This window comes from Lactuca sativa, chromosome 1 (assembly GCF_002870075.4).
Source record: "Lactuca sativa cultivar Salinas chromosome 1, Lsat_Salinas_v11, whole genome shotgun sequence".
Classification (NCBI taxonomy): domain Eukaryota; kingdom Viridiplantae; phylum Streptophyta; class Magnoliopsida; order Asterales; family Asteraceae; genus Lactuca; species Lactuca sativa.
Window position 1 is genome coordinate 168,304,290 of NC_056623.2, and position 6,232 is coordinate 168,310,521.

Here is a 6,232-nt window from a genome sequence, read left to right on the forward strand (position 1 = left end):
TCCGAGTCAATAGTATGGTTATAAAACTCACAAGGGGTATTAAAAATGCATTGATTTACAAGGTTTTCAAACACATTTGGTTATTTCACACTTACATACATTTCAGAAACAAACATTGGTCTTAAGAGAAGGCTACTTTTATACTAGTATAAAATATAGGATTTTCTAAACACAAACAAACAAGGACAAAACATTTCATTTCTTACAAACATTGTCATTTAAATACTTATGAAACTCACCAGCTTAAATGTTGATCTACTCTTTCAAAATTACTTGTATGTCCCAGGGAATCAGTAATTTCAGGTATCATTATGCATTTGATGAAGGGATGCTGCGGCGCCAGTTTAATCTCATATTTTGACATCATATTGTAATTGGTTTTGAACATGTAACTTTTGACAAATGTAAACTTTCAATTATATATGTGATGGTTGTATTGCTTTCTTTACTATGTATTCATTTGTTACGTTACCACATGAAGTCATCCGCCCCCGAACGTTTCCGCCGTTCAGGTTTGGGGGTGTGACAGTAGTTTAGGAAGATACTAGAACTATTAATAGAACACAAGATCATACTATGAGTCAGTTCATTCATGAGTCAATAGTTACTACTATGTGAACATATACAACTATACTAGAGAGAACATATACAACTATACTAGAAAGAGAACATATACAACGATACTAGAACGAGTACATTACTATACTTGCTAGGTAGAGAACATGTACAATACTAGCTAGAGCATTATAGTACATTACCATACTACTACATAGATATGGTCACATGATTATACTTACATGAGTACACTTACAAGAATTACTAGTACATTTTATATGTATAGATTCTATTATATATGATCCTCATTCTTATCTTTACCTTGTGATTCAATCATATAATCGACGAGATAGATTGGATTTAATATCCTAGTACCCAAGGATACATTGCGGGACTGACCATTCCTAGAATCTCTGCTAGCTACAGAGGTAAAAGCACATCCACGGATGTCAATGGTTGATACCATTACAGGTATACTTTTGGGGACTGACTATTCCTATACCCAGTTGTTAGCAACAGAGGTAAATGTACATCTATGGATGTCTTCAGTTAACTTTGTTAGTTGCCCTTGTTCCAAAGGGTAATACTAATGCAGCTTGGTCTTGGTAGAAGACTACATTCAGAACAGTTAGGTCTTGGTAGAAGACTACATGCAGAGCAGTTAGGTCTTGGTAGAAGACTACATTGAGAACAATTAAGTCTTGGTAGAAGACTCCTTTTGTTACTAATAGGAATCATAGGGATTTCTAGGGTTTTTCAAACGTTTACAGTTGTTTTACAAACATTTTCAATACTTACAATTCTTATACTTACAAATTCTTACATACAAATACTTACGTACAAATTAAGACACTAATTACTTATGATCTCACCAGCTTTAAAGCTGATACTCGCTTTCAAAATTACTTGTATCCTCAGGTCATCATAGACAGGTACCGATGCAAGGAGAAAGGAAGATGGAGCTGTTCAAGACTCACCTTTCATTTTGATTTATGCTTTAGTATTTATCAAAATTTGACAGAACACATGTATAATAATTATATTATTGATGCAATGGATGATGTTGTTTCTTGTTTACTACTTTTCATTGTTGTGATACTGTACATGACGTCCTCCGCCCCAGAACATTTCCGCCGTTCTTGGTTTTGGGGTGTGACACTTGCCTAAATTCAAATTTCGGGATGAACTTCCCTCTAACGGGGGGATGATGTGACAACCGTCAATTTCCGGTCAAGTCAAAGTCAACTGAAGTCAACAAGTCAAACCGGTCAACTCAACTAACCCTTGTGTACTAGAGCTTACATTATGTAGTTACTAAACAACTCGCTATTCTAATGAGAGATCATAAATCGAAAAGTGCGTACATCTAGATCTCCTTAACCAAAAATTATGGTACGTGGTGAGCCAAACCGATGAAACAGTGTTGCATACTCATCGGGAGTGTGTAAAATCCTTAAACAAGGGTTAACAGGGTTTACGGACCTTGCATTGCGAAGCCGGACACTCACATTTTTCACACACGAAACCTCTCTCAATCGTCTTCACTCTATCTCACTTTAATCGAGAATCTCTCCCAAATCTCTCTAAGCATGTGAAATCTCTCCCAAAACTATCTTTGTATGAGAAATCTCTCCAAGAATATGAAATCTCTCCTAAATCTCTCTAAGCATGTGAAATCTCTCCCAAAACTCTCTTTGTATGAGAAATCTCTCCAAGAATATGAAATCTCTCCCAAATCTCTCTAAGCATATGAAATCTCTCCCAAAACACTCTTTTGTATGAGAAATCTCTCCAAGAATGTGAAATCTCTCCCAAATCTCTCTCAAAAGTTCCTGTAACTTTTTGAAGTCATTCGGGTCATTCCGACCCTTAACCGGGTCAAAAACGGCTTGAAACAGGGTAAAAACGAGTAAAATAGGCTTAAGGACCCGAAACCCCTCTTAAGGAGCCGAAACCTCTCTTAGGGCCGAAAGTCCTCTTAGGGACCGAACCCTCTTGGACCGAACCCGAAGGTTGCTGAACCGAACCCGAAGCTACTGTTCATTCGGTCTATTTCGCTCCTGATGATTTCGGACCGAGCCTACTCTTCGCTTCTTGCTGTCTCGCCTCAGTTCGCTTCGGACCCAGCACCAGAACGGACCGAACCTTCGGCCCCCTTACGAGAAGCCTCGCAGGAAGTACCTTTCTTCCCGGTTTTCGACTACGACTTCATTTTAGCTTCGTTTTTAATTATTTTAACACGGGATTTTCACACAAAACTTTATTTGAACACGTAAGGCCCCATATTTACTAATTATCCATGTTTATGGGGATAAAACTTATCCAAGAAGAGTGGGTGAAGTACAAGAGGTGGAGTGTTGACTTTCCTTTATTCTATGACACAAGCAACCACTCCGATACCCACTCCATGTCACTATTCACCATCAACCCATACCTAATCATTTCATGGTACTTTTCCCACCTTTTTCCAACCACACAATTGGTCAAAGGCTAGAAAACTCTCCTCTCTCCTCACACTTTTCTCATTTTCTCATTCTTCCATCAAGAACAAACTTCATTTTCTCTCATCTTCTCTCTCTAAAATTCAAGATTCAAGGCTATACTCCAAGCTTTTCTTCTACTTTTGGTAAGTATTAACATCCTCCATATGATTATTTCACTTCCCTTTTTCTCAAATCAATGATTCCTTACACAAACATCATCACATTCTTGTTAGATCTTCGAATCTTCAAGTGTTCTTGAGTTGGACACTTCTCTTCTTCAACACTCATCTACTGAAACTACTCAAGGTGAGTTCATAACCCTACATTTTCATATTTTCTCAAGTTTTTAGGGGGGGGGGGGGGGAATACAAGTTAAAACACCAAGAACATAACTAAACTTTTCTAACGGCCTTCATCAGAAAAGTTCAACTCCGTTCACGGACTGTTTTGGGCAACTTAAACATTTTTGTTTTCAAAAATGTTTTAGGTGTAAGTATTTCCAGTTCTTGGCTTTAAAATGACTATTTGCACATCTCCATACGATGTTTCTACAATTTATGGTGATTTTTACAAAACTGCCTATCATTTCAAACACCAATTCGAACCAGTCTGTGATTATGGACTTTTTCACCCAAGTTGGAGGTCATTAAAAATCATGATAAAAATTATGAGTAAGCTAGACACATTTTGGGAACTCTCAGAATTTACGGATTTAGTTTTCGAGTTCGTATGATTTTTCTATGACTTTTCTAAAACAGCGCAGAAAGGTTAAATTTAGTTAACAACATATAAATTTCATAACACTTTGTATTATGTTGAGCAAAGTGTATAACAATAAGTTCTAAATATTGAATGTGTTTCCTTGTTATTTTATCATCATTAATTGAAACTTAGTCATTCATGATAAGATTATTCATTTATTTAGAACACGTATATTAAGCTATAATGAGCATAGTTTATGGATTCATAACACTAATGCATTTTCATAAAAGAGTTCTTATACATTACAAACATTTTGGATAAACTATAATAGGTATAGTTTATGTATCATTTACTTCTCAAACCTCTTTACCAAAGGTTTTCAGTTTAGTTCACGTAAATCTTTTAATGAATAAATTTGTGAGTCATTCGCTTCGGGTTACTTCCAAAGTAACCAATTCAAAAAGTCCTGTAAATTGTAACCAGAGTCTCTTGTAGGGAGAACGTGATGGTTGTGTATAGATTTATATTGGGTTTGACAAACCCACACCTGAGCTGCATGCAACAGCTAGACCGGCAGGTCTGTGGTGACAAGTGTCATTTCAGTTTCGCGACGCCTGAAGAACGTCGCAATTACGAGGCCGTCTAAATCAAGTATGGTTATGATAGCTCACATGTGGTATTAACAAATCATAAGATTTACGGATTCTAACTTTAAATTAGCGAGTTATGTCGATTTAGTTCACTAAACTTACTTTAAGTATGAAAAAATACTTGTACGTCTTCATATCAAAAAGGGTTTTATGTCAATTTAAAATCACTTTTTATATCAATAACAGATATTGCTGTATATTTTCGGTCTTGGTATTTAAGACTACACACCTCATTACGGGAGTTTTCTCAAATCAAAAAGGGTTTTTGACGCCAATTTGAAACCACTTTTATATCCTTAAGTATGAAAAATACTTGATCATTTCGGTCCTGGTATTTAGGACCACATAACTTTTATAAGGAAAATATTGGATTTTCCTTGGTAACATACACCTCTTTACAAAGATGGATTTTCAAACTCTTCCTGTCAAAAGCTTATGAACTCACAAACCTTTGTGTTGGCACTTTTCAAAACTACTTGTATTCTCAGGAATTCAGTGAAACAGGAAATCAACAACGTTTCCGCCATCCTTGGTTTGGGGGTGTGATAGATTGGTATTAGAGCATTGTTTATAGTGAACTAAGTATATCGAACCACATAAGATATACAAACTATAAATGCATTGGGACTAAAGTCTCTGATTTAAAGTTTTCAAAACAATTATACTTTTCGTGACAACCCAAGTTGTCCCATTACATTTCCCCGTTACCGTTAACGGAATATTCCAGTTTATAAAAGTTCCGTTAATTAGAGGTTGTCAATTTAATAAAAATTCCATTTGTTTACATTTAATATGCCGTTAAGTCGTGATAAAAGGAAATAAAAACTCATAACACACATTTCCATTTATTTGGAAAATGTTAAGTTTTATTAATACGACCACTAAATCGGCTGCGACCAAAAGCCCCGTTTAACGGCAGTATTGGGTAGAATTCCATTGAGCTCCAACTCCCACCTATATATAAGGGGGAGTAAACTCCATTTGAGCTCTTTCCACCCTCTCTCTCTATACTCTCTCTTTCTAGACTCGTTGTCGCCCCGAATCCGCAACCAAACACTTCCAAATCGTAAGTCCGCTTACCCTAGCTTATTCTAAACATATGGATTCGTGTTTATACCCTAGAATTGGACCATTTAAGCTGTTGAAAAGGAGTTCACGACCTAAGCTCCTCCTTAGGCCGTAAACCCCTTATATGTGGCCAGAATGACCCAAACTTGTCCCTTTAAGCCTAGGAACCAATTAAGGAACTTGTCTAGGAGTGTTTAATCATAAAAACACAATGATTTGAGGCATAAAAGAGAGTTTACGGCCCAAGCACATGCTTAGGCCGTAAACACCTCTAATCCATGCTAAAATGCCCCAAAACACTCCCAAACCACCCTTAGGCTTCATACATAATTTAGGGACTTGGTATTTTGGGTTTAGACCATTTAAACACAATGAAATGAAGGGGAAAAAGGAGTTTACGGCCCAAGTATGTACCAAGGCCGTAAACACCCCTAAATGTGCCAAAAATGTGGTTTTTGCCCCCCAAATGGCCTTAGACTATTTCTATAAAATGCTAGGAATGATTTAAGGGCTTAAACTCCAAGAGTTGAGGGTGTGTGAGAGTTCACAGCCAAGCCATAGAGCTTACGGCCGTAAACTCTCAAAGATTGGTCATTTGGACCATAAACTCTAAAGGAGTGCCCTCTTGGAACCCCAAACACCCCTATAGCCTTGAATAATTACTAGAAGTGATATAAGGGCTTGAAACTTCACAAAACTCAAGGCATAGGAGTTTACGGCCGTAAACTCCCTTAGGAGTTGTCCCTGGGCCATAAACTCCCTAATGAAGCCTTA